The 20,477-nt window shown below is 34.8% G+C and overlaps 1 protein-coding gene across 9 annotated transcripts in view; it reads right to left on the minus strand.

The window, feature by feature from the left end:
* LOC129750710 (tetraspanin-18) overlaps positions 1-20,477 on the minus strand; it is a 222,641-nt gene that overhangs the window by 78,666 nt on the left and 123,498 nt on the right. For 8 of the 9 annotated variants that reach the window (XM_055745717.1, XM_055745716.1, XM_055745712.1 and 5 more), the window contains one exon: positions 13,891-13,909. The exons of the other annotated variant lie outside the window; for it this stretch is intronic. The gene's annotated coding sequence lies outside the window, so the exon portion shown is untranslated. The remainder of the gene's footprint in view (positions 1-13,890; positions 13,910-20,477) is intronic. 9 annotated transcript variants of the gene reach the window in all.

Raw genomic sequence — 20,477 nt, forward strand, 5'->3', positions numbered from 1 at the left:
CTTGTCTTAGGTCCTTTGTTACGTCTTAAATATAAATTCTTCAGTGTATTGTATGAAGTGTATTCGAAAAAAATGCAACACTTTATTTTGTAAATAACTTTTGAATGCATAGATGTAAATTGATCAAATTTTCAGAGAAATTACCTGGTAAAGTAGTGTTTACATCTGCAAATTTGTGTGGTTGTTTAATGATTTTTGAGATAGCGTCCAATGAACAAATTTTTGATTATAATCTTTGGGTAGCACGGGCGCCATCTCTAATGCATACTATGAACCTTCCTTTTTTTTTAAATCAAGACTATTTTTAATTACGTTTTTTGTTTCCTGAAGCTTAACCTTCAAAGTAATAAAGTTTTGAATTTGGTCGAAGTTCTTTATAACAAATTTAGCCGATTGTCTTCCTTCGGCACAAAAACAACATACAACTTTTTATCACTCCTCCACCGTTTTTGTGTAATGGCGCGATTCCAGATCCAAATTAAACAGAGTTTAAAATTTGTGGGATCTATTAAAGTGCTTTTTAGAGAAAACGGTTGCATTTGAAGGCATTCTCTTTGTATTTTTAGCCATTCATCGTGTCGATCGTTATGAAAAACTGAGTAATTTACAGTTTTCATTTGACAGCCTCCTCAAGTACTAGACATTGATTTTTTTTCAATTTTGTTCTCCTTTTTTATCTCCGTGAAATACAGGCGTTTTGCAGTCCATCACGATTTTTTTTTCAAAATTTCTCCCCACAAGCAGTCTTAATACTATGCACACAATTTGACCACCGTATTTTGTTTATTTTACCGGTTGGCATCTTTTCTACCTCGTAGAAAAGAAGCTAGGCCTATTTAAAAGTTAGCTAGACGAATCAGTTAGAAAAAAAATGACTTTTTTATCACTTCTTCTATTATATTTCCGGTTTGAGCTTGAAAAAACCTCTCACATTCTCCTCACTTAATGAATCAATCATCTTTTATTCAAATTTAAGCTCACTATTGGACCCTCTAGGAATTCTTCAACATTTTATCATGTGAATTCTGGTCGAATAGTTGATTTCCAACTGCTTTTGGGTTTCCCATTGGATTTTTTTTTGGATTTTTCTAAATTCTGCGCACAAAATTTTTTCAATGAACTTCAGTATTGGACGCTATCTCAAGAACCACTAGACAGATTGTCATCAAATACTCATACATACATTACTAGGTAGCTTCACTAAAAATTTTATCAAGTTTCATCCATGCATTCAAAAGTTGTTAAAAATCACAGTGTTGCATTTTTTTTTTCGAATACACTCCTTTTAATTAAAAGTATCCTAATATGTAAAAGCGACTAAAATAATTTATTTGAACTACAAAAACATTGGGAATCGGTAAACAAGAAAATATCCCAAAACCTGAGGTTTAACCTACCATTAAGGTTTAACCTACCATAAGGCGATCTAGTTCCTAACACGAAAAAAACACAGAATATTGGCAGTGACCCAATCCGGTGTTGAAATTCGTTCCCCTATTTCATGGAAAATCATGTGACCTTTAGGGTTTTGCTTTCTTACCATTTTCGTTCAACTTGAGGACGGTCTATGCTACCTACATTCTTCAACAAATGACAAATGAAAGAGGTTTCATTTGATTTGATCGAATTTCGATATTTTCATGGCAATTCGCCATGAATATTTTTTTTAGATTAGTTTGAATCAAACTACGTTCAACACATCACTGCACTGTTGGAAACTTTCGATGTCCTAGGGTTTTTTAGATCTTTTGTTTGAAAACCAGAATTATTTATAGTGAATGCTAGCTTTTTTTTGTAGATACAGTCGTAAGAATAAGCTTTACAGATTTTTTCCGGTTTCCGGGGCGAAAAAATCCGGGCCTTTTTAGAAAAAAAGAATATTAACAAAATTTGAGTTTTTGGTTTAGATTCTGCTTATATTACAAATAAAACCGGGCATAATCCGGGAATTTTTCTTCGATTATCAGGTAACAGGGTCGAACCGGATTTTTTCAAATTTCTTCTTTGAAAATCCGGGCAAGCCCGAATAAAATTGGCCAATCTGGAATGCTTACGTTAAAAGTAGGTAACTTGAATTTTTTACCCCACTTATCGAAGCAGGGCTTAACAGCGATGAGCCAGAATCAGAAAATTGAGTTTGTTTTATGTTGAATCTTAAGCCGTAGGTTGTCTATTTATTTTCTATAATAATGTTAATGTTACATAAGTAAGGTTTTGTCTTTAATTAAACTCGCGCAGCTTTGTAATCGATTTAATGAAATGTTTCGTTTAGCATGTATTTATCATCTATTCGGCCCACTTAAATCATACTGACAAGCTGTGATGTTCATAGATGAAAATGAAAGATACCGGCACATAGTAGGCCATCAAAAGACTTTGGAAAAAAGTCTATAGTCAAAGCGAACCAAAACCTTTTCACTCTCATCATCTCCGATTAGTTCCGTTTCCACCTCTCAAGTGGGTTGAATTTTCACATACTGTAGCGGCGCATCTCGAAGATCAGTCAACCTACTAACCCTTAGGCACTCCAAGCCTTAGGCCGGCGCGTCTTTACGAATGTGTAGAAGTGCAATCTAAGCTTCTCAGCAATGAATGTGGAGTTTATCTCTGCTAATTATGTAATGGTTGGCAATTTTCGTGTTTCTCACTTTCCACACTTCATCGTCGGCATCTTTACAGGTGGTACCTACCTTAAGTGGTAGATCGTCGATGAAAGCCATTGAAAACCTCGCCGAATGATTCCGTCTAAGTCGGCAGTAGGTACCTACTGCAGCTTAAAGATATGGGTTGATACGATTCAGTGGCGGCCACGAGTGAAGTGCATCGATAGGTCATTAAAATTTATGGTTCCGGAAATTGATTGCCTATGCAGCTTCTATCAAATGTTGACGGATACTGGTTGACTTGGAAATTATTTGAAAAAGTATGAAAATAGCCTTATTAACTTGCAATTGAACGTGTGGGTACAGTAAGGAATATGATATGTAAAATAATAGATGCTTACTTCAATTATTAAGACGATTAACCTATTAATTAGTTGTATACATTCAAATTCCAACATGAAGGGAGAATGCGCTGTTCTATGCCTCAGATCATAAGTTCAAATTTCAAGCATGGCACATTATTGGGTGTTCGACTATGTATAAGCACGATTTTGATACAACCCTGCAAATTCCGGATGACGTTTAAACAGCTGATTTCCGCTGTGTGTACTCTCCCCAACATTTTGCGGAGTCAGTTGGAGGAAACGGAAGAAATAGCCATTTTTAACATTTTCTCTTACACTGACAGGAATATGTACATAAATCAGGAATAAAAATATCCAGTGTATGTAAAGCATCGTTAATTCTATGAAGAAATTGGTGTCATTTAAGTCTCTACAAAAGTTTGTACACCAAAAGCCCATGGATCCGAATACTGTAAACCAATTTTTTCCAGTTTTTGTACCTCCGAACTTGTGGTTTTTATAGTACGGCATTGAACTAAATTCCGGATCGATTTTTTATTTGCACAATTCCCTTCCTATGTCTGACTGGCTGATGTTGATCGTCAACACACAGATTGAGTGCAGATACAAGGGGCCACTCTAGTCTAATCATTACACCCAGAGGTCCCAATCTAAGCAATTTTTGTGCCACTATTTCCCTCCCTGCGAACATTTTTTCAAACAATTCCTCGACACTGTTTTCGGAGAGTCATAATACAGAAATAAAAAAAAACTTTATTGACGCGTAACAGGGAACCAATTTTGAAACACGGTTCAGTGATTGCTGTAATAAAGTTTTCAAATGCAACTTTAGCCCTTTTGAAAGCTGAACCGTGGGCTGTTTAATGGACGGACGGCCTACAACAACATGCTAATGCACCAGAGAGTCATTCATTGTTTTCCGTTGCTGTCAGAGATTATACGGTTACTTTTTGTTGTCAATACTCAGATAGGTACCTACTGGATATATCACTTTTTGCACGAGACTACCCCGCAACTTCATTTTCGAATGGTGTCAACAGTTAATTTTTAATGCATCGCCAGCGGCGCTCTGGAAGTGCAAAAGGTAGCGTTCTAGCCTATATAATCATAGATCGATCGCTCTGTCCTCCGAAATGGTTGGGTCATTTTGGCATAATATCGAGAGCGTAGGAGTATTTGTTTACATTTTTTAATTTTAGAATATTTTCAATTTCAAATTTCATCCTATACAGGTAGGTAGATTTTGTAAAAAAGAAGTGTCTTTCAAATCGTATTTCTTATTTTTTAATGTTCATTTGAACATTTGAAAATGTTTTTTTTTTTTTCAGTTATTTAAATCACACAAATAAATTTATTTAATCAACTAATTTTTGTGAGTGTAATCGTACTTCATTTCTTAAATGGGAACGTATTTTATAGGCCTCTCAACATTCAATTGAAACGGAAAGTGATGTGTATAGTCTTTGAACATGAATGGACCACCGATGTTTATGTGCATTCTATAGATATGGCATGGCACGGAATCCGGGATAGGCAGAGCGATTGCACAACCCGAACCCGCGCTAGTTGGGGAACATCGTCCGTCCATTAGAGGGTATTCAAAAGGCCCGCCATGGGAACAACGAACCGAGAACAGTGAATGAATTAAACTGACACACGAAAGCTAGTTCACCAGGGTAGGAAACATTGGGCCTGATCGATGAGCTGCTGAAAGTGAAATGCTTTAGGGAAACAAAGGTGTGATTAAACGTTTCGATTTCAACACAATTTCACAACAACTTAAGAAGTTAATTCTAGACATTTAAAATTGAAATTTTATTTCAAGTAAGGAAATTTACTTCTGATTCTTAATAAATAAATAAAATACGTAACAGAGCGGCTAAGATAAGAAGTTTATCGGAAAGCATGCGCACTGCAGGCTTAAGCTGATCCTTTGCCTGCTAGATTTTCACAAGCTACAGTGACCGGCACAAATAAAAATCCACCCCTCGTTTTAATCTTAAAATGCCGACATATTAAGTTCGGCCAACATTTTATTTCCCAGCTCCATCTTTTCTACCTGTTTTCAGTTTGTTATTAGGTATTAGGTATATGCGATATATGTATGCGAAGAGCTGTGATTAATTGAAATGAAAATTGAGAGAAATTGAAAATCTGGGGAGTCCGTGGCGAACAACGGGCTGCGAACTACTGGAAAAGAATTTGCAGGTGTATGGCTTCACTCCCGGCAAACGATAGGTTTTAGTGAGATTGATATTGTTAAAATATATTAATCTTATATACCATCTAAGATTTCCTATATTTTACCCTTCCAATTCCCACCTGAAACAGCTTTATGGGTCGTATTAGTTCTCTGCACCAAATGAGTTATCATTGCTGTTTCAGACCTTCCACATTAAATCTGGCACAACACTGATCTTCAAAAGTAAAACTTAAAATGAGAATTGAACCCAGACACCTACTCATTTTGGCATCTCTTGTTGGTTTTGATTATCAGTTGTATCCTGAATATCAGCCAAAGCAAAAACTGTATAGTCACCCCATGCTATGCTTTTCTATGCTAGGCGATATATGTATGTGAGAAGATCGAGTAGGCGTTGACAAGCGTGGCCGTCCAAAATTTTCGCCCCATGAAAAAATCGTTCTAACTAAATAAGCAAAAAGTATAAAAAAGGAAGAACTAATATCAAATAAAGTTTAAAGTAACAGCTAAGGTGTGTCAAATTCTTAAGGGTGCTGTAGCGAAAAAAAAGATGTGACAAGAAACAAATCAACTTCAGAAACAGAAACTTCAGTTACGGTTGGCTCCAATTCCGGATTCCAAAGCGATGATTGTGAATCAGTGAAGAATAGGAGAGAATGAGGATAGTTGATTCCTCCGCTATATCTCGAAACCGGTAAGCCGGTAAACCGAAATGTGCCGGGATAAGGACGGGGGCATCCTGACGGACAATCGTGAGGTGATCAGAAGGTGGAAGCAGCACTTCGATGAACACCTGAACGGCGCACATGCAGGAGATCAAGACGGTGGGGGAAGGTACATCGCCGGCGTAGCCAACGACGTAGAGGAGCCACTCCCAACGATGAGTGAAGTCAAGGAAGCCATTCGCCAGCTGAATAGAAATAAGTCGGCTGGGAAGGATGGCATCGCAGATGAACTCATCAAAATGGGCCCGGACAAGTTGGCCGATTGCCTACACCGGTTGATAATCCGGATCTGGGACATAGAACAGCTACCGGAGGAGTGGAAGAAGGGGGTAATATGCCCCATCTACAAGAAGGGCGACAGATTGGATTGTGAGAACTACCAAGCGATCACAGTCCTCAATGCCGCCTACAAAGTGTTGTCCCGAATCCTACTCCGCCGCCTAACGCCACAAGCAAACAGATTCGTGGGAAGTCATCAGGTCGGCTTCATGGAGGGACGGTCAACGACGGACCAGATATTCACATTACGGAAAATCCGCCAAAAATGTCGGGAACACCAAGTTTATACGCACCATCTATTCATCGACTTCAAAGCCGCATACGAGAACGGCTTTTCCAGGAAGCTGATCAGACTGATCAAGGCGACGATGGATGGAACGCAGTGCTGTGTGCGGATTTCGGGTGAATTGTCGAGTTCATTCGAATCGCGCAGGGGGCTTCGACAAGGTGATGGTCTATCCTGCATGATGTTCAACGTGGCGCTAGAAGGTGTTATTCGACAAGCGGTGGGCGAAATGCGGGGAACGATTTTCAACAGATCCAGTCAACTCATCTGCTTTGCCGATGACATATATAGTAGATCATCTGCGGCGGTGGAGAAGATCTATCGCAAACTGAAAAGCGAAGCAGGAAGGGTTGCGTTGATGATTAATACGTCCAAGACAAAGTACATGCTGGCCTGCGGATCCGAGAACGACCGAACCCGCTTGTCCAGTAATAACAAGGTCACAATCGACGGCGACGAGCTGGAGATAGTCGAAGACTTTGTCTATCTCGGCTCACTGGTGACCGCAGACAATGACACCAGCCGTGAGATCCGGAGGTGAATTATCAGCGGAAGTCGTGCCTACTATGGACTCCACAAGCAACTGCGGTCGAGAAGACTTAGCCCTCGCACGAAGTGTAACCTGTATATGACGCTCATTAGACCGGTTATTCTCTACGGACACGAGACATGGATATTGCTCGAGGAGGACCTGCGTACACTCGGAGTATTCGAGCGACGAGTGTTAAGAACCATCTTTGGCGGCGTACAGGTGAACGGAGTGTGGAGGCGAAGGATGAACCACATGCTCGCGCGACTCTACGGCGAACTCAGTATCCAGAAGGTGATGAAGGCTGGCCGGATACGCTGTGCGGGACATGTTCCGAGAATGCCGGACGACTGTCCTGCAAAACAGGTGTTCGCTACGAATCCGGTAGGAACAAGACGAGCGGGGGCGCAACGAGCGAGGTGGTTAGACCAAGTGGAGCGTGATCTGGCGAACGTGGGGTGCCCGAGAAATTGGAGAACGGTTGCCATGGACCGAGTGAATTTTAGGAACTATGTTCGTCAAGTTATGTCGTGAGACGGAATACTATGTAAATAAAATAAATGATATGTCCTCACAGCCTACCATAAGTATGGGCGATGGGCGCGCTCGCAATCCCGGTATACGATTTCTCGTGTGTTAACACTAGAAAGACCGCACCACTTGTTTGAGTTATAGGGTTGTGAATTTTACCAGTCATTCGGTCCGAGTGTCCATGGCGAAATTTTTCTCGCTTATTAAAAGAGCTAGTGAAATAAACAATAAAGATTCAAAATTCATGAAAAGTCGTATTTTTGCGAATTTTTAAAGCGTAGTGGTTGGACACTTTGTTTCTTGAATATCATTTAAACACTACGCTTTAAAAATTCGCAAAAATACGACTTTTCATGAATTTTGAATCTTCACAAAACTGTTTATTTTTTATTTCACTAGCTCTTTTAATAAGCGAGAAAAATTTCGCCATGGACACTCGGACCGAATGACTGGTAAAATTCACAACCCTATAACTCAAACAAGATAAATTTTTTTTCGCTTGCTTTTGGTTTCATTTGCAATCTACATTCAAGACAATGAGCCCTAATTGATTTATGGTGGGCATGAGTGTGTCATTCGTAATGAAATTATTGATTTTCAATGCGAAGTCATGAAAATTTGTAGGAAAAGTTCCTCGGATTGACCGCTGTGTGGCGCTTCAAGCACTTGACTCCCAATTTTTTTAGTCCGTTTTGTTGCTCAATATTAATCAAACTTTCTGTCAAAATTTGGCAAAATTTCATAAAGATTTGTAAAAATTAAAATTTGTAGTTGAACAAAAGTTGTTTGTCATTATAAAACTAAGGTTTTGTGAATTTTTCGGCGAAAAAAACTTAACTCATAGCGATATGCGGTCTTCGAATGAAATGGCTATAAACACTATTTTCGTAATGAAGAAACTTTTTGATGGCATTTTCCATGCTCCTCCTCAATATTACAAGTGACCTTCTAATAGGCCATCGATTATATTTAGCTATGCACAGTAAATTTTGTCATTTATAATAGAGATGTTTAAGAGCAGTAAGATGTGCTAAGATATTCTATATAGTCTTCACCTGGGGGAGGAAGACTGAAATTTGCTGTATCGTTTTCTGTATCGTTTTTTCACTGTTCGGTAAAAAGCCAGCAATTGTGGAATAGATTTGTAATCGTTCAAATTTTGACTTTAGATGATCAGTTTTGTGTAGCGAGTCATGTAACTCAGTTGTTTAGGTGCTAAACCATTACTACCATTAATCAAACCATTTTTGTTTATCAGCTTCAAAACTTTGACGAAACTTGAGCGACTCAAAACGTCTGATCATACAAGAATTTGCAAAACCTATTTAAATCATTGTTTTATGCAAAACATGTGCTTTTCAGCATCAAACAAGTTTTATTAAAAATCACTAAATAAGAAAGTAAAATTTTGAACCTTCGCACTGGTCGGTAGATTGATGAGAGAAATTTGACGTTTGAAAGATTTTTTTTTATTCAGTCTTCCTCCCCCAGGTGGAAACTTATGTAAGCCATACGTCATGGCTAAAATTTTGGCGAAATTTTAGATATCACTAGTTTTTTTTCGCATGAAACATAGTCAGGGAAGCCATATGGCCATATTTTATGGTAGTATTTTGTTCATATCGCATTTTTATCAGATCAGTATTAAGCTTTTTTATTTTCATTGCAAGATTGTTATCAGAGCGTAGATTTAATGTTTCAATAAAAAAAAGTTTAAAAAATATATGGCTTATCTATTTTTTCTTAATAGAGGCATTTTACCTTTCTGATTCAAAACCTATCTCTTATTCCAATTATCTTATCATTTGTAACTCTGCTTCTGATTTTCAGATGAATTAGAAAAAAAACCATTCATATTTTTGTTTACTGATTCTGTACGCACGATTTTTAAAGTTCAATATCTATATTAACCCTCATCCGCATAAGATTTCGTTACCCTAATCAGCACTAGGAGTGTCAATTTGACACTACAAGCTCAAATCGTTATAACTTTTGGCGTGTTCAACCTATCTAAACAAAACTTATATCAATAGAAACCTTGTAATGTCAGTAAAATATGCTTAGAACATTATATATACCTTAAGCTACTAGTTTTCTCATTATTCAGCATGAAAGAAAAAAAAAATCGAAAAAACATGCCTCAGGAAAACTGCTGTAGTTAATATATTCCACGTCCAAAAAATATTTCCCTTATGCATATGAAAGCTGAAGTTAATGTCCACATCATGAAGCCAAGAAATATTTTTTTAATTTTTTTTTTAATGAAAGGGTCACAAAACGTTCAAAAAAGTGGTCTGAAAAACCTACTTTTCATTCGATTGCTAGTAAAAACTGTTTGAGCGATGGTAGAGTTTTTGGAAAAATATCATTACAAATTTTTATTCAAATTCCAACATTTTGTTGTCTTTAGATTTTTGATGCAACAAAAATTGAATTTACTGGAATTTTTCAAAGTTGACTTCTTTGCGCGATTATTTTACAAATTGAAATTTCATCTGTTTTTGTAGTCCACCACCAGGTTGTACCCGGTTTTTCAGGGCTTTTACTTTGTTTGGACCAATCAAAAGTATATTCATTGGAAAGCAAATTTTATCTACATTCTAGTGAGATGCAACAATTCACGCTGTGATATTTCACAAAAATATGAAAATTATAAACGTGTGAGTGTTTTTCACATTCACATAGATATGTAAAATTACTGGTTTAAGCAATTGACAATATTCTTTTAACTAATCCAGCTACTCATAATATTATTTAACGAATAAAAAAATGTATTGTAACTCCAAGCAACATGAAACCAACAAAAATTAGAATAAACTTGGCGATAAGCGCTTAAATTTCAAAGCAATAACTTTTGTAGATTCACTTCATATTTTATTCAATTCGAGGAAATTTTTTAAACACCATGGATGAAAACGGTCGAAATTTCCAGTGGTACCTATTATCTGATCAAATCTTGTTGTCAGTAAAACACGTAATTTTAACATATTTACAAAGTTTCAGGAAATTTTGTACGGCTGGAAGCACTGTCGGCTATTATATTGTAGTATATTGTAGTAAGTAATGTAAAATAATATAAAATATACTTGAAAGTTGATCCTACAAAAAAACGGCATTCAGCTTTCACTGTAAACTAAGAAATAAAAATTGTATATTTTTTTATCTGTTGGAGTCAGTTAAACTTTTTAACATTTTTTCGAATATAAGTGAGGGTGATGAAAAAAAAAAGGATTACTGGGGGTTGGAAAAAATTAAAAATAATCTGAAAAACGATATGATTGCGTGTAAAATTGACGCATTTTTTATGTTCTACTGTAGTAAAGTACAGCTTACAATTTCTACGTCCCACTTCTCGCGGGATGATCAAAATTTGACTCACATTCAGTCATTATAAAAAAATGTACTTTGTTTTCATTTTTTTTTATTATAATGTTGAATTATTATAATGTAAAATGTAAATGAATTGTTTCGAAAATCTTAAAAAAAAACTATTTTAGATCATTGTTTTAGACCTCTTCTTCTGATTGGTTCTGCTCTGTTAGATTTTTTATTCTATTTGATTTACGATCTGCGAACTGTTTTTCTTGAGTATATTTTATGAGAATTTTATCTACTTTTCTCTGAATGAACAACCTGTCTTCAATTGAAATTATCGTAGACAAAACATAACGGCAGAGATGCCAATGTGCCTGATTTTTCAGGATTTGCCTGATTTTTTGAAGCTCAGCCTGAAAACCTGATATGCCATTGAATTTCCCTGATTTTGAAAATATGCCTGATTTTGCCTGATTTTTGCGAATGTGATGAAAAATGGATAGTGAGGAATTGGTTCAGGTACCATTGCTGAAGTTAAATAGTGAAAATGTGCCTGAACCCGAGCAATCGAAAGATTCCCCTTAATTCTTTTTTTAAAAAGGGTAATAAAGGGAATCTTTCGATTGCTTTGATTTAGTAGAATTTGTCAACCAAGTAGGCTCACAACACATATTAGAGTAAAAATGTGGAACGATGATAAAAAAAAAGATCATCACTTTGAGCGAAATTTCCGTTACTTCAACGTTGCCTGATGTTGCCTGATTTTCATTTCACTAGTTCCCTGATTTTTGAAAAAAAAAAAAATGTTGGCAACCCTACATAACGGTATTTTTGTTATTTTGTTTTGTCATTTATGTATCCGTTGTCGGGTTTCCCAATTTCAGAGTTTTTTTTTTAAGAGAAATTAGATCTGGAAGTATGCGATGAAAAGATGTAAAATTGTTGCTCGTTGTCAACGAATCTCTTTTTGATTGATGCATCTTTCATCATAGCATTTGTGGCATTTTAACCATAATTTGGGTTTTTTATTTCAACTGTGTTCAACATGGTCATCCAATAAACGAACGTAGGTACTAAGTTTTGGCCAACACTGTATCGTTGTAAACATTTTTGTGTTTTGATGCCAATTTTACTTTCAAAATATAAGTTACAATTCAAAATTTACTATCTGGCAGCTCTGTAGAACTTTAGTATTTAATTTCAAAAAGAATAAAAAACAATTTACAAAAATGGTTGAATAGTTTCCGGAATTCTGATTTTTCTGTTACCTTGCCATTGATTTAAAATGAAAATATATATTTCATTTTTGACCAAAAACCCGGAAAGCTATCTATATTAATGTTCAGAACTCATGATGATAGAGATGCAGAAAGTTACATTTCCAGTTTTTGAATTTAATATTTAGTATTCACGTTCTAAACTCTAACTTGTTCAATTTTGAATCCGGAATGAAAATGTATGATAGAAAATTTCAATCCAGAATCTACTGCAAGCGATTTTTTTTAACTACTTGTTTAGCCTCATTCAGTACTGTTAAATATTTTAAACAATTTTAATGTATTTACAATCTGTAAAAATGTTGAAAAAATATCTCATTTCTTTTTCTTTTAAGCAATCAATACTTTTGGAAAATAATTTTGTTTTTTTGGCTTAAATTTTTTAGTTGAAGGTCATTAAAATAATTTCAATAGATATTTTTATTCCCTAAATGGATTCCTAATTCATGCAGAAAAGGTTCAATGTGTTTTGGTTCAAAATTGCTATTCTGTATTCAAAATTCTGTATTCAGAATAGCAATTTTGAACCAAAACAAAAGATCAGAGTTATTGGGAGATTTCTTCATTGCATGGTCTTTGATTAAAACGCCACAGGCCTTCTTCCTTAATGCGCAAGCAATTTGCGAGAGGTCCATAGACACGATTACACCATGTTTAAGTTTGCAATAATGTTTGGTTAATTTTTTTTCCTTGCTGCCGGACCGATATCTTCAAACTTACGATACCATCTCTAACATGTGTGCATCAAAATGATGAACAAATTTATGAATGAGTGATGCCTTTCACAAAAACATTCGAATCTGAAAAGAATGGAACGGACTTTTGGTAGTGAGGAATTTATCTACTGAGTAGATAGGTAGCCATGTAAGTAAGTACGTTCAAGTTTTAGAAAGTCACTTTCGGTCTCGATGAACGGCCGATAGTCGTATGGGGTCTAGTCCGATGGTCACTAGCAGCCACTGGTTCAGAGAGGAAGGCGCAAGTAACTTGAGCGTCTTGGGTAGTAATTGTAACGTGAGTTGTAATTTAAACCTCGCAAGCTTCAGCTCATCTTCCTGGTTGGACGCTTCACATGCCTTCCAATGCACGGAGCTAGCTTACTCGCAGTGAAGTTGAGACCAGCTTCTTTCCTTTCAAGCGAAAGTCAAACCCATGAAGGCACAAATTGGCCAGGTTATCGATCACGTATGCTAATTGTTTAAATCAATAGTCTTTTCAAAACGTCAAGACGGCCTTTTTGGTGAAACCCTTAGGAGAGGCTTGGCTTAACTCAGGTGCGAATTCCACTGCTTATTGTTAGCATTATTGGTACAATACGAGGTTGTTTTGTAATACGCAGGAAAACACGTGTGCCTTCATTGAGCTCCAGCCATACTGATAGGGCTAGGGTTGAGATGCTAAAGTCAACAGACCGAAGATAGTGGCTAAGTAAAGATCTAATCTTCGCCTGTGGCTGATGTCTGCAGTGATGGACGAGAAGAGCATTTCAAAATACAACAACTGCTGCATGTATCTACCGAGGTACTATTTAGATTATGTCAATCCTGGTGCTTGTTTTTTATCTGGCAAAGAGGAACTAATCGTTTAGACATGTTTGCCTTTCAATAAGAGGTCGGCTAGCGTAGAAAGTTTCTCTAGACGCAATCCTTGTGAACATGAGCATAGCTTATAGATGATTTACATAAAATGTCACATTTTTTTCCATGAGGAATACTTAACGAATACCGATTAGCTGTATGATAAATTGAGTCTATAGGAAGACTTTTTCGACACTTACCAACAGGCGCTGATGTTTTCTGCAAAAGAGAAGAAAAGTGTTCATCAGCATAAATAAGTTCATGTCTTAGGAAAATTTAGTAATGAAGATGATTTCTCTCTCTGATAACTATTGGAAATACCATTAAGTCGCCATTCACCACCCACGCACCATTTACCACATAAAAAATCGCGCAAAACAGATGTCGCCATATTTGTCGCGATATCAGCCAAGAATTTAAAATCTATTGCCTAATTATAGGCGGTTTACTTAAAAACGATTTTGAAAAGTGAAGGTATTTTATGAAGCAATTGAGTTTTTGTTAATTTTTGGTTAGTATGCAAAAAAACTGTACGTTAGATCGCTGAAAATATTAGCTTTTGGCTCCCATATGGGAAAAAAAACATTTCAAAAACGATTTCATAACATCAGTATTGATTTCAGGTACAAAGGTGTACCAAACGATTTCATAACATCAGTATTGAAAAAAAAAATCTTGCATATTTATTCATTCTTCCAGAAAATTCAGATTAGCTTAACTTAAAATATCTTTTTAATTTTGATTTTTTGATCCTATCCCTAAACTTAATTTTTTGCTTACAACATGAGAAGAAGATTCATTTTTTCTGGAAAACGTGAAAAATTTTCAAATTAAAATTCCGAATCCAATTAAAAGTAGTTGAAATGGTAGGATTTGCTTGCTAGCGTTTTTAATAATTTTACGGAATGTTTTTACCCATGTACTTAAACCAAACAAACTCATAGGTGATGCAAATTGGCCATTTGCGATTTTAAACTTTCATTCTAAAGTTCACTAGCTCATAAATAAGCAGCATCTTTTTTGGGTACAACTTAGGTTCCTGGCTAGTTCGCATAAAATGAAGTGTAAGATTGGAATTTTTTGGAACTTTCAGAACATCTTTGTTGATTTATAATAATTTTTTTTTATTCCTTATTTCCATAAAAAAAAGTGTTGCGCTTGATCAAGTCTGAATTGATTGCTTCCAAAATTCAGAAAGATAGTTTTTACTGTGTAAATAAATAATTAAAACGTAACGGGAAGTGAACAAATTTTAGAACCAGAGTTGCAAGATTTCAGATAATCATTTGAAATTGATACTCACCGTGATGAGTATCAATTAGGCAGCACAATGAATTTTGTTGTGATGCTCAAAGCTTTCGATGTCAAACGAAATTCACTGAGCATCACATCTAGAAAAAAATCAGAAATCCAGAATCCCATTAGAGAAATCTTCAGCTATATTCCCCACTTTTTCCCCTACTATTTTTTGACGACAGTTAAATTTGTAACAAATCTATGGAATATTTGAATGTATCATATAATGTGATTAGCTTTTCACACTAGCGACACGCCAAGTTGAACGACTCTGAACGCTTTGGTATAAAAAAAATAAGAGCGCTTTAATGATTGGAGTTTATTGAAACTTTTTAACAACGAAAGTGTTAAAGCTCGTGCTACCTCTGTTTTAAAAAGTGTCTATGTACAAAACACACTACCTTATAAATGTTGAGAACAACACATTAATTTTATAATATTATTTGCAAATACGGCGCTTTGGTACATAATTTCATAGTCAAGACGACTTAAATAAAAAAATATAAAATTCAGTAGTCGACGTTTTGTTGGTTTTCAAAATTAAAAGCAACAATATAATATGGGATTAAAAGCAACATTTCTAATCGATTTTCTGGCTATTTGAAATCAGTAAAATATGCTTAGTAAGCTACGCATAGAATACATTAATAGAAAAATCGATATTGGTTTTAACTCTCAAGGGCTGAATTTTTTACAAAAAACAAGGTCAAAACTCAGATTTTTTTAGGTTTTTTTTTGTATTTTCTCGGCTGTTGACATACAAAAAAAAACATATGTTGAACTGTAATATGATCACAGTCATCAAATTTCATGCAGTCCCTTCTTCAGAGCATGTTGTGTACGAGTGAAGGATATCTTAATTTGGAAATATTAATAAAGATAATGTATTCTAACAAATGTGCATCTATACATTCCGAATTAAAACCTACTTTTTTATATCAACTAAATGAAAAAATAGAAGCCGTGATGTCAGTGATAAGCTGTCCTTTGTTTGAACTTTTATTTAAATCTCTTTTCAAACGATCTTTTTTTAAACGTCCTTGGTCCTTGACATCCCTCCTCTGTCCCAAACTACTCATTGGTAGTGCAATTTTCTGCCGAATTTTTGACAGTAATAGTCACTTAGAGACTGTAAAAGATCCGGAACAACCGTAGAGAAAACCAATTTTCGAAACCAATCTTAACATTCCCGATTTCACAAAAACCACTTCAAAATGATGTACTAGCCTGTGAATGATCAATAAACAGTCTAAACTAGCCATTTTAATAAAATTGACCAGTGTTTTTTCCAAGGGTTTCACGAATTTCTTTTAAAGGGCATTTTTAAACGTACTCGAAAATCGTTAAAAAAATCCAGCTATGATAGTTAAAGAACCATTCATTTCTGATGCATGTGTCCAAAAGCTCATAAGATAATAATCAAAAATTAGAAATAAGGCCGCTTAACAAAAGAAGCGATTTTACAATTACTCCAAATGGTAGTACAAAAATATTTGATCAATCTTAATATTCAATGGCACATTATTATTTCTGTCATATTCTTTTTTCTATTTAGAATTCTATAAATCTTCTGGAAACGCTCTCAATAGAATAAGTGAATTTATCGGACATTAGATAGGCTGGTATGAATCATATCCTTCTTTTTGGTGCAACGATCATGTTTTCTACTTCAGAAATTTCCCACAGGGAATTTCAAACATCACGCGAGTCGAGATAATATTTGAAAAAGATCTGTGAGCCGGTGCAAATAAAACCGGCTTTTCTTCTCTTGAAATAGAAAATCGTTAAATGGCATGAAAAATCATTAAAATGTCTTTTTTAAATTGAAATAAAAAAGATTAACCGTTAGGATAGTAGCTTCAAACCGCCGCTTTCATTTGAAAGGGAAAATTTTGATATTTCTTTATTACTTTTTATTTGGTTCATAAATGCTTTTCATATGTGGTCGATTCCAGCCGGTTGCATAAGCTGGGATGCCATGCGTTTTAAATGGAATGGTTTTTCGTTGGTAACAATCTTTTTTTTAATTTTTAGATTTTAAAATTTAATTTGTTTTCTTCATTTATATTAAAACTCTGCATAGCTACCTATAAATTTCAACTTCGTTTTTAAGGTTGCCGCTACAAGTAAAAGCAAAGCATAGCTCGAATGCTATAAATAAAATCATACTTTCCTAAATAATAAATAAAATCAAACTTTTTTCTGCAAAATTGACAAAAAAAACTTTCGGTAATTCAAAGATACTAAATTGGTAAAATTAGGCCCGGTGGATCCTTATAATTTTTATTCTGAATTTTAGTGTTTCTCAGCTTAGTTGTCTTTGCGGTACTTTTTGTGTTAATATTTATAAAAATCAAATATTTAGCTATTCAGATTTTGCTATATTTTTTTATAGTTTCTTGTAATGTCCAAAAGATTTGAGATGTTTTTTTTCTGGCAAGCACATTAAGCCATTAGGGTTTTTTTTGAAGAATTTTGAGCTTGGGCATTTCAATGTTTGCGGTTCTTTTCCATGATTGCATTTTAAGAGATTTAAAAGTACATTACTGTAGGAAATACAATTTCATAACTTGCTGGTCTTAAATCCTCTGAATACGAGCGAGACTCATCAACATGTTTGGTCATAAAAAATTTTTGCTCATTCTGTAAAAATTTCATTAAACTAAGACATAAATGTTATAATCAGATTCTTACAAGTCATGATAATACATTCTTCAGAAAGATGTTTTAAAATCAAAACTTTCATTCACAATCAACGTTAACGTTTCACACTGAAATTCAAAAAGGAAGAACCTCACTCGATAAAATATTAACTGAACGAGATTTCGCAACTTTGCTTAAGACATAAATAAAAAAAAACAAATTCTTGTCATCAACCTGATTGTACTGGGCTTTTAATAGTATGTGCTCTATAAAAATGTTTAAAAAAAGTATAACTGGCCTTTAACATTCATCAAGTATAACTGACAGTTTTTAAAAAGTCGTGGTATGTTCAGCTTTTTCTGAACTATAAAACTTGTTTCATTGTTCGAGAGCTTGCACAAATATTATTCCATGGCATCTCTGCCTTCCAAAAAGTCTAGCGTAACATTTAAAAAGGGCGAAACTAGCAGTTAGCTCGAAACGAGAAAAACGCGTTTGAAAATTCGGAACACCTATTCAAATCCTATTTATAAAATCGACCACTTTTTGTTCAACAAAATCAAAAAATGTGCATTATATTCACTTATTGTTCGATGGTTATCAAGAACTTTAACTTTTTTCGCGTAATTTCCGAGATTTTCGAGTTTCGCCCTATTATTGTTTTCGATTTCAGTTACGCCTGCAAGTTTCGCCCAATGGGCGATGGGCGCGCTCGCGACCCTGGTATACGATTTCTCATGCGTTAAACAAAGAAAGCGATAGCCTTCACTCCAATTTCACTCCGATTAGCTGTCATTCTTATGGAAATCTGTGTAAGAGTAAAGAGCAAGCTTTATTCTTTTTAGCAGGCCCAATCCCAATTGATCGGCCGTTTTTGTTTTGGTTTTGAAGTTACGCCCAATCATCCTACACGCAAAAACTAATTAGGCCGTTTTGTCACACACGGTCAATTCAGTTACGCCTTTTGGCTCTACACGAATAGAAAAATTCACTCCATTTTGAATAGGCGTAACTTCACGTTCCAACGAAAATGCATCACCAGGAAGTTTCGCCCAATTGAATTTTATCAATTTTTTGAAAGTTTTAAATAATTTTAAGATGAAACCGCGTTTGATAGGTAAAGTGCAACCGCGTGCATCCGGAATGACCGTCAACTCGATTTGTTTACATTTGGCAGTTTCGCCCTTTTGAAATGTTACGCTAGAAGTAGTTTTTCTGCTCGTGATTCTCAGTCAGAGAAAGCGTTGACATTCAAGACAAGAACCGTTTGTGATACTCACGATGGGATTACCTAGCATCACACTGAGATTCAAAAAGGGAAAATCTCACTCAAAAAAATCTCAATCTCATGAGATTTCGCAACCTTGTTTAGAACACAAATTAATAAACTGGCACGTTGTGACGTAACGATCATTTAAAGAAAAAAAAAAAGTGTTTTCTTTCAATTTATTTTCTTATAACACTCCACATCAGCTTCTGCACAGTTCTTCGTCAATTTTAACCACTTTAAGACGATATTTCTTGAATTTTTCAACACTGTCCACTGATTTTTTGTATTTTCACAGATTTAGAAAGTCGAGATTAGGCTAGGGATACCATTCGTTCTCTTTTAAGAGTACCGTAATTTTTCATATTTTTAAAACCAGTACTGTACTCCTATGAACGTAAAACATGGTTGAAGAAATTTATGGGACTACTTTAAATTTGATTTAAAAATCGATTGCGCCTCGGTTCAGAATTTGATGCTTTGGAGTAACATTGATCTGTCTCTATTTTGACGATTTTAACGAGTTTTCTTGATCATGAAGGATACAAAACACCTTCATAATATTTACAAATGCTTGTTTATCAATTTTGACTTGCTTTTTAACGTTTTCTTTTAAAAACATTCATAATCGAAAAAACAACAATAATGCTGCATACATTTAGGGGCAAAAGTAATAACAATTGCTAAATACTTTAAGCTTCAAAATTTTTATTTTCATTTTTTCGTCAAAGTTACCCATTTGATAGGGTTCCTATCCATTTGTCCAATACGGGCTTACTCTTGGAAAATGTCCTTATTTTTTTATATAAAAAAAATTATCATTAAATGACTATAAAAATAGCACTTTAACTATCCATATGCAAAGAAAATAGATTTTCTTTCACATTAAACAACCCCTTCTAAAAGTCTTTTTTGGTATCATCAGGAGAGCTGTTTGTTTGCGAGCTTTGGAAAAAATAGATTTTTTAATATTTTGAAATTACATTTTTTCTAACAGAAAAAATTTCATATACAAACCAAATTTTGCCTATTTTATACTAAATTAATAAGCTTTCAAACGTAAAAAACAGTTTTCGAAATTTCAAACTATAGACTGAATTATTCATGATAATGTGGAAAAATTTATTGATGGTCAAAGTTACCCCGGTGATCAAAGTTACCCCGTTTTACGGTACCTACATGTACTCTTTTTCAATGAAGCAATGGGAGTAATCTTCTTTTTGGGAAATTTTACGAAATGTACTATTTTTGTTGAAATCAATTTTATCGAAAAACGTACTTATTTCTTCCAGTTTATGAAAATTGTGTTCTACATCTTTTACAAAATATACCAAATTAATGTAACTTACCAAAACTTACTCAAATAACCTGTTTGTATGAAGGCATCTTAAAGTCTTTAACAGTGAGCGCAAATCTAGCAAACAATAAAATTTTGAAAGCAAAACGTGACTACTACAATAGTGAATTTAGTCAGGATATGACACCGAAAGAGTTTTGGAGAAAGCTTCAAAATATTGGCTTAACAAAGCGTAAATCTAGTACGGAAAATGATTTTCAACCAGATATAATCAATCAAAAGTT

Source organism: Uranotaenia lowii, chromosome 3 (assembly GCF_029784155.1).
Source record: "Uranotaenia lowii strain MFRU-FL chromosome 3, ASM2978415v1, whole genome shotgun sequence".
Classification (NCBI taxonomy): Eukaryota; Metazoa; Arthropoda; class Insecta; order Diptera; family Culicidae; genus Uranotaenia; species Uranotaenia lowii.